General features: G+C 41.2%; 1 protein-coding gene across 5 annotated transcripts in view; it reads left to right on the forward strand.

Annotated features, from left to right (window-relative positions):
* The window catches only part of GRIA1 (glutamate ionotropic receptor AMPA type subunit 1), a 342,928-nt gene that overhangs the window by 232,912 nt on the left and 96,826 nt on the right, over nt 1-13,190 (forward strand). The window lies entirely within an intron of this gene.

The following is a 13,190-nucleotide window of genomic DNA, read 5'->3' on the forward strand; positions in this document are numbered from 1 at the left end:
CATTGTGACAACAGAGATGAGTAGTTGCTACAGAGACTGTTTCACCCACAAAGCTTAAAGTATTTACTGTCTGGCGCTTTAAAGGTGAAGTTTGACAACCCCTGGTCTGAATATGTATTGTCTTTCTTCCCCTCCTCTCCACCTCCTTCCACTAAAATGTCAGCTCTCTAAACGCAGGGACATGGTTGTGTTATTTATTATATCCTCAGTGCCAATAATATATTGATGCATAGTAAGCACTTGCAAATAAGTGGTTGTTCATTAAATGAGCGGGCAGCATATTGAATGTTGCTTGGCAACCACGAAGCATACTACACTGGCCCATTTTTCCATGGATCTGCCAGCAAGTAAGGAAAAAAATGCTGATAAATTTAATGAAATAACACCTCAAGCAGAACTCAGATAAAGTCACATGCAAACTTAACAAAGTGCAAATTCTTTAAGTATGTTAGTTAAGGTGCAATAACAGATAAACTCTAAAAACTCAGGTGTTTAATGCAACAGAGGTCTAACTCTTATTCACCCAGTGGTCAGTTTGGAGAGCTGGGGACTCCGGTTAAGACTCAGGCTTATGGAGGCTCCATTGTCTGTTTGGGTCTTCCTGACTATCAATAGCCAGCTAACAAGTGAGGAAGAAAGATATCAGAAACTGTGCTGGGGATTTGGGGGAGTCAGGTTAGGGGAGACATGCATCACTTCTGTGTTCCACTGGTCAACCCAATCTCCTGGCCCATCTAGACACATGGCAGGCTGGGAATTGCAATGGCAGTCTAAGCAACTACTTCCCACCATACCTGTAGGCTATGAAAAGTGAACAAGAATCCTTGCTGGTCATCAGGTTGTCTCTGCCACAATAGGCAACTTCCTTTTTAAAACTTTATCATAATGGATCTCATTTTTGGAGGCTAGGAGTTGTGGCTTCAGAGGCAGCTTAGAGCTACAAATGACACAACTACAAATGTGTCAACGTGATTGGATGACTGTGTAAGGTAGACCTATTGTATATACTGTTCAATAGTCATCTTTTTAGGCTGTATTTACTTTATTTTTTTTTTCAGTGGGTTTTGTCATACATTAACATGAATCAGCCATAGAGTTACACGTATTCCCCATCCCGATCCCCCCTCCCACCTCCCTCTCCACCCGACTCCTCAGAGTCCTCCCAGTGCACCAGGCCTGAGCACTTGACTCATGCATCCCACCTGGGCTGGTGGTCTGTTTCACCATAGATAATATACATGCTGTTCTTTCAAAACATCCCACCCTCACGTTCTCCCCCAGAGTTCAAAAGTCTGTTCTGTACTTCTGTGTCTCTTTTTCTGTTTTGCATATAGGGTTATCGCTACCATCTATCTAAATTCCATATATATGTGTTAGTATACTGTAATGTTCTTTATCTTTCTGGCTTACTTCACTCTGTATAATGGGCTCCAGTTTCATCCATCTCATTAGAACTGATTCAAATGAATTCTTTTTAACAGCTGAGTAATATTCCATGGTGTATATGTGCCACAGCTTCCTTATCCATTCATCTGCTGATGGGCATCTAGGTTGCTTCCATGTCCTGGCTATTATAAACAGTGCTGCGATGAACATTGGGGTGCACGTGTCTCTTTCAGATCTGGATTCCTCAGTGTGTATGCCCAGAAGTGGGATTGCTGGGTCATATGGCAGTTCTATTTCCAGTTTTTTAAGAAATCTCCACACTGTTCTCCATAGTGGCTGTACTAGTTTGCATTCCCACCAACAATGTAAGAGGGTTCCCTTTTCTCCACACCCTCTCCAGCATTTATTGCTTGTAGACTTTTGGATAGCAGCCATCCTGACTGGCATGTAATGGTACCTCATTGTGGTTTTGATTTGCATTTCTCTGATAATGAGTGATGTTGAGCATCTTTTCATATGTTTGTTAGCCATCTGTATGTCTTCTTTGGAGAAATGTCTGTTTAGTTCTTTGGCCCATTTTTTGATTGGGTCGTTTATTTTTCTGGAATTGAGCTTCAGGAGTTGCTTGTATATTTTTGAGATTAATCCTTTGTCTGTTTCCTCATTTGCTATTATTTTCTCCCAATCTGAGGGCTGTCTTTTCACCTTACTTATAGTTTCCTTTGTTGTGCAAAAGCTTTTAATTTTCATTAGGTCCCATTTGTTTATTTTTGCTTTTATTTCTAATATTCTGGGAGGTGGGTCATAGAAGATCTTGCTGTGATTTATGTCGGAGAGTGTTTTGCCTATGTTCTCCTCTAGGAGTTTTATAGTTTCTGGTCTTATATTTAGATCTTTAACCCATTTTGAGTTTATTTTTGTGTATGGTGTTAGGAAGTGTTCTAGTTTCACTCTTTTACAAGTGGTTGACCAGTTTTCCCAGCACCACTTGTTAAAGAGATTGTCTTTTTTCCATTGTATATCCTTGCCTCCTTTGTCAAAGATAAGCTGTCCATAGGTTCGTGGATTTATCTCTGGGCTTTCTATTCTGTTCCATTGGTCTAAATTTCTGTCTTTGTGTCAGTACCATACTGTCTTGATGACTGTGGCTTTGTAGTAGAGTCTGAAGTCAGACAGGTTGATTCCTCCAGTTCCATTCTTCTTTCTCAAGATTACTTTGGCTATTCAAGGTTTTTTGTATTTCCATACAAATTGTGAAATTATTTGTTCTAGTTCTGTGAAAAATACCGTTGGTAGCTTGATAGGGATTGCATTGAATCTATAGATTGCTTTGGGTAGAATAGCCATTTTGACAATATTGATTCTTCCAATCCATGAACACGGTATGTTTCTCCAACTGTTTGTGTCCTCTTTGATCTCTTTCATCAGTGTTTTATAGTTTTCTATGTATAGGTCTTTTGTTTCTTTAGGTAGATATACTCCTAAGTATTTTATTCTTTTTGTTGCAATGGTGAATGGTATTGTTTCCTTAATTTCTCTTTCTGTTTTTTCATTGTTAGTGTATAGGAATGCAAGGGATTTCTGTGTATTAATTTTATATCCTGCAACTTTACGATATTCATTAGCTAGCTCTAGTAATTTTCTGGAAGAGTCTTTAGGGTTTTCTATGTAGAGGATCATGTCATCTGCAAACAGCGAGTTTCACTTCTTCTTTTCCTATCTGGATTCCTTTTATGTCTTTTTCTGCTCTGATTGCTGTGGCCAAAACTTCCAACACTATGTTGAATAGTAGTGGTGAGAGTGGGCATCCTTGTCTTGTTCCTGATTTCAGAGGAAATGCTTTCAATTTTTCACCATTGAGGGTGATGCTTGCTGTGGGTTTGTCATATATAGCTTTTATTATGTTGAGGTATGTTCCTTCTATTCCTGCTTTCTGGAGAGGTTTAATCATAAATGAGTGTTGAATTTTGTCAAAGGCTTTCTCTGCATCTATTGAGATAATCATATGAATTTTATGTTCCAATTTGTTAATGTGGTGTATTACGTTGATTGATTTGCGGATATTAAAGAATCCTTGCATTCCTGGGATAAAGCCCACTTGGTCATGGTGTATGATTTTTTTAATATGTTGTTGGATTCTGTTTGCTAGAATTTTGTTAAGGATTTTTGCATCTATGTTCATCAGTGATATTGGCCTGTAGTTTTCTTTTTTTGTGGCATCTGTGTCTGGTTTTGGAATTAGGGTGATGGTGGCCTCATAGAATGAGTTTGGAAGTTTACCTTCTTCTGCAATTTTCTGGAAGAGTTTGAGTAAGATAGGTGTTAGCTCTTCTCTAAATTTTTGGTAGAATTCAGCTGTGAAGCCATCTGGTCCTGGGCTTTTGTTTGCTGGAAGATTTCTGATTACAGTTTCGATTTCCTTGCTTGTGATGTCTCTGTTAAGATCTTCTATTTCTTCCTGGTTCAGTTTTGGAAAGTTATACTTTTCTAAGAATTTGTCCATTTCATCCAAGTTGTCCATTTTATTGGCATAGAGCTGCTGGTAGTAGTCTCTTATGATCCTTTGTATTTCAGTGTTGTCTGTTGTGATCTCACCCTTTTCATTTCTTATTTTGTTAATTTGGTTCTTCTCTCTTTGTTCCTTAATGAGTCTTGCTAATGGTTTGTCAATTTTGTTTATTTTTTCAAAAAACCAGCTTTTAGCTTTGTTGATTTTTGCTATGGTCTCTTTAGTTTCTTTTGCATTTATTTCTGCCCTAATTTTTAAGATTTCTTTCCTTCTGCTAACCCTGGGGTTCTTCATTTCTTCCTTCTCTAATTGCTTTAGGTGTAGAGTTAGGTTATTTATTTGGCTTTTTTCTTGTTTCTTGATGTGTGCCTGTAATGCTATGAATCTTCCCCTTAGCACTGCTTTTACAGTGTCCCATAGGTTTTGGGTTGTTGTGTTTTCATTTTCATTCATTTCTATACATACTTTGATTTCTTTTTTGATTTCTTCTATGATTTGTTGGTTATTCAGAAGCGTGTTATTTATCCTCCATATGTTGGAATTTTTAACAATTTTTTTCCTGTAATTGAGATCTAATCTTACTGCACTGTGGTCAGAAAAGATGACTGGAATGATTTCAATTTTTTTGAATTTTCCAAGACCAGATTTATGGCCCAGGATGTGATCTATTCTGGAGAAGGTTCCGTGTGCACTTGAGAAAAAGGTGAAGTTGATTGTTTTGGGGTGAAATGTCCTATAGATGTCAATTAGGTCTAGCTGGTCCATTGTATCATTTAAGGTTTGTGTTTCCTTGTTGATTTTCTGTTTTGTTGATCTATCCATTGTTGTGAGTGGGGTATTAAAGTCTCCCACTATTATTGTGTTACTATTAATTTCCTCTTTCATACTCGTTAGTGTTTGCCGTACATATTGAGGTGCTCCTATGTTGGGTGCATATATATTTATAATTGTTATATCTTCTTCTTGGATTGATCCTTTGATCATTATGTAGTGTCCTTCTTTGTCTCTTTTCACATCCTTTATTTGAAAGTCTATTTTATCTGATATGAGTATTGCGACTCCTGCTTTCTTTTGGTCTCCGTTTGTGTGAAATATTTTTTTCCAGCCCTTCACTTTCAGTCTGTATGTGTCCCTTGTTTTGAGGTGGGTCTCTTGTAGACAGCATATATAGGGGTCTTGTTTTTATATCCATTCAGCCAATCTTTGTCTTTTGGTTGGGGCATTCAACCCATTTACATTTAAGGTAATTATTGATAGGTGTGGTCCCGTTGTCATTTACTTTGTTGTTTTGGGTTCACGTTTATACAACCTTTCTGCATTTCCTGTCTAGAGAAGATCCTTTAGCATTTGTTGAAGAGCTGGTTTGGTGGTGCTGAATTCTCTCAGCTTTTGCTTGTCTGTAAAGCTTTTGAATTCTCCTTCATATCTGAATGAGATCCTTGCTGGGTACAGTAGTCTAGGTTGTAGGTTATTCTCTTTCATTACTTTCAGTATGTCCTGCCATTCCCTTCTGGCCTGGAGGGTTTCTATTGATAGATCAGCTGTTATCCTTATAGGAATCCCTTTGTGTGTTATTTGTTGTTTCTCCCTTGCTGCTTTTAGTATTTGTTCTTTGTGTTTGATCTTTGTTAATTTGATTAATATGTGTCTTGGGGTGTTTCGTCTTGGGTTTATCCTGTTTGGGACTCTCTGGGTTTCTTGGACTTGGGTGGCTATTTCCTTCCCCATTTTAGGGAAGTTTTCAGCTATTATCTCCTCGAGTATTTTCTCATGGCCTTTCTTTTTGTCTTCTTCTTCTGGGACTCCTATTATTCGAATGTTGGGGCGTTTCACATTGTCCCAGAGGTCCCTGAGGTTGTCCTCATTTCTTTTGATCCTTTTTTCTTTTTTCCTCTCTGCTTCATTTATTTCCACCATTTTATCTTCTACCTAACTTATCCTATCTTCTGTCTCCGTTATTCTACTCTTGGTTCCCTCCAGAGTGTTTTTGATCTCATTCATTGCATTATTCATTTTTAATTGACTCTTTTTTATTTCTTCTAGATCTTTATTAAACATTTCTTGCATCTTTTCAATCTTTGTCTCCAGGCTATTTATCTGTACCTCCATTTTGCTTTCAAGATTTTGGATCATTTTTATTATCATTATTCTAAATTCTTTTTCAGGTAGATTCCCTATCTCCACATCTTTTGTTTGACTTGGTGGGCTTTTTTCATGTTCCTTTACCTGTTGGGTATTTCTCTGCCTTTTCATCTTGTTTAGATTGCTGTGTCTGGAGTGGGCTTTCTGTATTCTGGAGGTCTGTGGTTCCTTTTTATTGTGGAGGTTTTACCCAGTGGGTGGGGTTAGACGATTGGCTTGTCAAGGTTTCCTGGTTAGCGAAGCTTGCGTCAGTGTTCTGGTGTGTGGATCTTGATTTCTTCTCTTTGGATAGCAATGGAGTGCCCAGTAATGAGTTTTGAGATGGGTCTATGTGTTAGGTGTGACCTTGGGCAGTCTGTATGTTGACGTTCAGGGAAATGTTCCTGCGTTGCTGGAGAATTTGCGTGGTATGTCGTGCTCTAAACCTTATTAGCTCTTGGGTGGTGGTTGGTTTCGGTGCAGGTATGGAGGCTTTTGGACGGTCACTTATTACTTAAAGATCCATGTAGTCAGGAGTTTTCTGGTGTTCTCAGGTTTTTGGCTTAAGTCTCCTGCTTCTGGAGTTCAGTTTTATTCTTCCTGTAGTCTCAGGACTTCTCCAACTATACAGCACTGATAATAAAACTTCTAGGTTAATGGTGGAAAGTTTCTCCCCCGTTAGGGATACCCAGAGAGGTTCACCGAGTTACATGGAGAAGAGGAGAGGGAGGAGGGAGATAGAGATGGGCAGGAGGAGAAAGAGGGGGACTCAAGAGGAGAGAGACAGATCTACGAAGTTGTCTGATCCCAGAGTGTTCTCCGTAGCCCAGACACCCACAAAGATTCACAGAATTGGATTGGGAAGAGAAGGGGAAAGGAGGAAATAGAGGTGTTCAGAGGTAGAAAACAGAGTCAAGATTGGTAGAGAATAATCAACACACTCCTGAATAAAAATGGGAGCTGAATATTGGATTCTTAAAATGTTCACAATTTATATCATATACTGAAAAACAAAAATTAAAAATCTAGAGTAGAGGTTAGACTCTTAAAAATACTATATTAAAAACAAAAACCAAAACACACAAAAGAAATTTTAGAAATATATATGAAGTTTGGTTTAAAAATAGGGCTTCTCTTCCTCTTTTTTTTTTCCTTCCCCTCTCCTTCTTCTGTAAGGTTATAGTGTATTGAAAATGAAAATTAAGGCGTAGTAAAAGGAGTGCTAGAGGGCTTTAAAAGAAATAAGAGAAAAAGAAAAAGAGAAAATAGAAGAGAAGAAGAAAAAAGAAAAGAAAAAAAAAGAAGAAAAAGAAAAAGAGAAAAAAATTGTTTTGCCTAATTAAAAAAACCTTAAAAATCTATGAAAATGAAAGTTAAGGAGTAATGGGGGAGTAATAGGGAATTTTTAAAGGAAAATAAAAGAGAACCAAGAAAAAAGAAAATTTTTTTTTCCTTACTTAAAAAAAAAAAGAAAAAAGAAAAAGAAAAAATATATCTAGGAATTTCTCTGGAGCTGTTGCGGTCAGTGTGGGTTCGGCTCAGCTTCAGATAGCTCCTCGTTCCAGCTTACACTTCTCGATATCTACAGGCCCTTCCGGTGTAGTCAGTCGGTGGTTTCTTCAGGGATTTTAATCTGTTGCACCGGTCCCTTCTGAAGCGGTTCCCTTTGTTTATTTGGGTTCTGTTGCCAGTCTCTTCCGCGCCTAATTTCCGCCCTGACACAGGGGGTGGAGGTGGATTCTTATTCAGGTAGCTAGTTCCGTCGCGCTGCGGTGAGGGGCTGTGCGGGGAGGGACCGGCGCTCCAGGGAGAGGCTTGCGCTCTTTTCTCGGTCTGCGCTGCTCAGGCTCCCTGCTGCTCTGTATGAAGCGCGCGCCACTGTGCGCGCGGCTCCAGCCCTCAAAGCGCAGCACACAAAGCTGGGCCCGCGCTCCATCCCCACGCCTCCGGAGCGGCCCAGGCAGCCAGGCGCTTGACGGGCGCTCTCTCCCCGGTGCGGCGCGTCTTCTGCCCTGCGCGGTCCCAGTCTCAGTCCCCGCCACGCCAGTCGGGCGCGCGCGCCCTCTGCCCTCCGCGTCCCCAGCCCCAGTTCCCGCCCGCGCCGGTCGGACTGTCTCACCACGACCCTCCCGGCGGACTTCGGCCGCCCAGAATCTCGGTCCCTTTGTTCTGCGAACAGCCCGCAGTGTGTTGGGACCGGTTAATTTTCTCTCTCTTTTGCTGTCCCACAGTTCAAGTTGGCAACTCACAAAAGCTCCCTCCGATTGTCCTCAGGGCACTCCGACCCGATCCTTACCCTAAGCAATGCCACCCGCTCCTCTCCGTTCTGCCCCCACTTGCTGGTGGCGGATGCGGGCGTCTGGGGTACTTTTCTGCTGGGATTTCCTTTTAGGCTCGTAGTCTGTGGGTTTTAGTTATTGTATCCCTCCCAGTCAGATTCAAACTCTGAGATTCCAACACTTCCCCCAGGCCCGCCAGAGCGAGGGTTTCCCGGTGTCTGGGAACGTCCTCTATTAAGTCCCTTCCCGGGAAGGATCTCCATCCTTAGCTCTTTTGTCTCGCTTTTTATCTTTTATATTTTGTCCTACCTCCTTTCGAAGACAATGGGCTGCTTTTCTGGGCGCCTGATGACCTCAGCTAGCGATCAGAAGTTGTTTTGTGAAGTTTGCTCTGCGTTCAGTTATTCTTTTGATGAATTTCTAGGAGAGAAAGTGGTTTCCCCGTCCTACTCCTCCGCCATCTTGGCTCGGCTGTATTTACTTTAAAAGATCTCATCTATCATCTCATGACAGACTCACTTCTATATTCAAAGAATCTTTAGAGGTAGATGGAAAACAGGAGATCAAAAATTCTAACTGGCTCCAGGAGAAGACCTATCATGCTCAGAATTGTTTAAATCTTCTCTTGAACAGTGGGGCCCAATTTTTACCAAACTACTAACTCTGATTTACTTTGAGACAAAATCAAAGTTCCTCCATATCGTTAGTAGAGAATCAAAGGGCTGTATAATAATCCAGCCCATTTCTCTAAGAAAAAGAAATTTGCTCTCATCTCTGAAGTGCAATGTCTCTTCAAAAAACTTTTCCAGTTCTCTTTTCATCAAAATGTGGAACTAGATTTCTCAGCCTCCTAGCTGACATGGGGGGCAAAGCTGGGTTTTGGCATCACCCTGCTCTTCCGACTGGTAATATTTTTTTTTATTTCCCTATAAAAGGGTTAGGAATAAAATAAGCTTGCTTATAACATTTACGTGTTTCTCTGGCTTTTGATATAAGCCAACCTAAACAATAATTTTTATAGATACCAATTTAACATTAGTGCTAGGATACTAACTCTGAAGGATCCTTACCCTTTAAGTCTCTTTCTAAGCCATATAAATCTTATCTACACAGATTTAGCTTGCATTTCCCCTCTCTCTTTAATCAAAACAGTTTGTGATTTTAGAGTGGTGTTTTGTGGGGTTTTGTACCATTTATCCTAGGACATGCTGCATATCAGAAGGGTTACGTTGTCAAATGAGTTTGAGAAATGTTCCATAACATCTACTTCTTTTGGAAACTGGCAACATTCAATAGCAAAATGAAACTGAAATGTTCTATAGCACAGAAGCCTGTTAGCCTTCAACTAGACGTTACCCTACTGAATATCATTTTTTAGTTTAATAACAATACGAACCACACACTATGATTATTGTTATTAATGAATTGACTCATTTGGTTCTCACAGCTACCCTGTGAGACAGGTACTCTTGTTGTATCCCCTCTATGGGGCAGAGACTGAGGCCCATTGATGTCAGGTAACTGGCCCAAGTCATACAGTTAGTAATTAGGAAAGTCTGTCTTTTAAACCAGGTCTATCTGATGCCAAAGACGAATCTCGGGACCATCAAGTCCCCACTTTTAAAGATAATTCCCATGAAGGGACTTCCTTGGTGGTCCAGTGGCTAAGACTTGGTGCTCCCAAATCAGGGGGCCTCGGTTTCCACCCTGGTCAGGGAACTAGATCCCACATGCCTCAACTAAGAGTTCCCAAGACCCGGTACAGTCAAATAAGTAAGATAATTCTTTTCTTTTAATATTTGAAAAACTCTATCAAAACTCAATAGATTTTAGAGAATTTAGTTGTATGTCAAAGGAGGCAGCTACCTTGATCCTGATGGTATAATTGATGGCTGTAGAGATTAGTAAGAACAGCTAAGCCGGTGACAAATCATGAAGAGGGTAGAAGGAAGAAAGGAAAAGAGGGAGGAAAGGAGGAAAAATGCGGAGGAAGTGGGGAGGAAAGGGCATGAAGACACCATAGCATCATCTATAGGAGGAAAAAATGGTGATTAAATTTGCCAGATCATCTCCCAGCTTTGTACTGATTTTATTAAACAATACTACTTCTGAGGTCCATGACCTGGCTTCTCTGCTTAGCCACTCATCTGCTATATAAACTTCATAAGTTTGATCATCTGACCTCCCTAAACCTCAATTTTCTCATCTATAAAACAGAGGAAATAATTCCCAGCCTGTCTGTGTTATTTGAATAGTGTGAGGAGCAAAAATGTTAAGTATTGGGTAAGTAGTTTGGAAATTATTTTTCTAAACTTGCACCACGATATACTACAATAATGATTTGAAACATTTATTTCTCAATTAAAGGTCTCCTTGTAAAAATGAACTCCTAAGGGGAATCCCAAAGTGTGAACGTGATTAAAAGCAGAGCTGACGGTTGAATCAGGGATGAAGAACCCATAGCTTCCTCCGTCTTCCCTGACCCCTTGCCCACATCCCATGGAAGTGGCAAAGGGGCTTCACAGATGCCCTTGGGCCCTGTGAAGCACAGGCCTAGCAAAGTGGGGGAGACGAGGTTGCACTGTGGTCTTGAGCAGATTCCCTAGTGCCTGAGCCTCTGTTTTCCTCTCTATAAAAGGAAGAGGTTAGAAGAAATGATTCTTTAGGCCTCTTCCAGCTCTGATATTTTTGGAAATCTAAGTTTCTAGTTCTTGTCTTTAGAGAGAAATGTCTCCCTCCAGGCTAACTTAAAGTGCCCCCACATGAGCAGCATAGTACCCATGCCTGCCCAAGGGCAAATCCTGACCATGTTCTGATAGACAGCCTCCCACCCACCCTCACGCCTCCAAACTGTCTCAGCATGAACAGGATCCACTGTCTCCATGCTGGATCCACTCATTCTCTCAACAAACCTTCTTCCCTGAGCTGCTTCTCTGTAGAACAATCGGCAGCCTGGGATGAAGAGACCTCTAGCTTTGTTCCCGAGGAGGGCCATGGAGAGACAGGGACAGATGTACCAACAGCTAGACCATGGGGCCAGTGGGAACCAACACGAGGCTCTCAGGGTCAGCTGGCAGCCTAGCGGAGCATGGACGCACACAACCCTGTGACCAGCCTGCCCCGCTCCAATCCTGGCTCCACAACTCTCCTGCAGCCTTGGGAAAGTTATTCCACTTCCCCGCATCTCAGTTTCTTCACATTTAAAATGGGAGTGATAATTAATTACCTACTTCATAGGTTTTTGGGAGGATGAGATAAGTTAAAACATTAAAAAAAAAAAAAACTAAGTATTAATATTTATTTTAATTTGTTTGGCTGCACTGGGTCTTAGCTGCAGCACACAGGTTCTTTAGTTGTGCATGTGAATTCTTAGTTGCAGCATGTGGGATCTAGTTCCCTGACCAAGGATCAAGCCTGGGACCCTGCAATTGGAGTTTGGAGTCTTAGCCACTGGACCACCAGGGAAGTCCCTAAAAAAATACTTAGAAGAGTGCCTAAAATACAATAAGCACCCAAATACTGTTAAGAAACATGCTTTCCAGCCCAGGGCTAAGTCCCCTCTCGGCAAGAACAGCATCATGGTGAAAAGCTGCCCCTGGAGACAGATGACCGGGGTTCCTGGCTGGCCTCAGCCACTTAGCTGCATCACCACCCTCACCATGCAGGTTAACAAACTCCTTTAAGCCAGATTCAGTGGCACAAAACCTATCATACACAGCCTCTGACAGAGCAAAGACATGATCAGTGTTGGCAATTAATACTGTTGCTGTTAACAGCAGGGAGATTGAAGAGAGAACTATTTATTTCTAGCTGAGGGGACTGGGAAAAACATCAAGGTGAAGACGACCTTTGAGTGGAGGGTTGGCATGTGCCTCGGATTCCGTGAATCTGGACTGACTTTGGAGAACTGCTCTTCCTTCTCCATGAGTCCTTCAGCTCTCCTTCCTGTTGGCCTTTTACAACTGCAGCCAGCAGAACAACCACAAAACACAGTGGTCTAAACTCAATAGAGACAGAGGTAGAGATAGGGTGTGTGTGTGTTAGCCATGCCATTCTGTTCTTCCCAAACCTTCCATGACTTCCTGTTGCCTTCAGGATAGGCCTACACCATTTAGCTTGGCCTGCAAAGCCCTCTGCTACCTAGACCCAGGCACCCACTTTCCTCTGGGGCTAACCCTATCCTCCACCCAGGACCCACTGAACTTACACATCCGGGCAGATTCCTGCGTCTACATCTTGGCTCGTCTTTTCTCTGACCTGACAGATTTGGACTCAACCTGTCCATCCCTTGTGACTTTCGCCTTGTCTCCTCCAGCTACCTTCTTCCCAGCATAGGTTTCATGCTTGGCTTCTGCTTCTCCAAACTCCTTGGGCTCAAGCTACCTGAGTCACTCACGTGTCACTTCTGGGGCCACATTCGTGTGTGTATCATGTCTTCCTGAATAGAGTAGAGAGATTGTCAGAGCAATGATTATCTCTGAGACTTCTGTATATCTTTCTCAACTCTGCCACACAATACCACCAACATCTTAGCTCAGAGTCTTATGCACAATAGGGATCCTATAAATATTTGCTGAAAGACCTTGGAAAATGAGTCAGTATAAATAAGTACTAACTAATCTTTAAAAAAAATAATGTTGTCAACCAGTATTTGAAGGCACAACTGTATGCTCAGTATTATAATAGTTTAAAAATTGGAAATAAGAGAAATAAATAAACAATAAAATAACCATCACCTAGCAAGTTGAATCTAGATGGGAAAATATATTTAACCTAAAAAGAAAACAAAAAAAAAAGGTTTAAATCCTATGATTGCAACTATAGTTCAGAATGAGCTAAGGAAGAGAAGGATTACTAGGCACGGAATAAAGAGGAGTTTAACCTTGTGAACAAGG

Source organism: Muntiacus reevesi, chromosome 1 (assembly GCF_963930625.1).
Source record: "Muntiacus reevesi chromosome 1, mMunRee1.1, whole genome shotgun sequence".
Taxonomy (NCBI): Eukaryota; Metazoa; Chordata; class Mammalia; order Artiodactyla; family Cervidae; genus Muntiacus; species Muntiacus reevesi.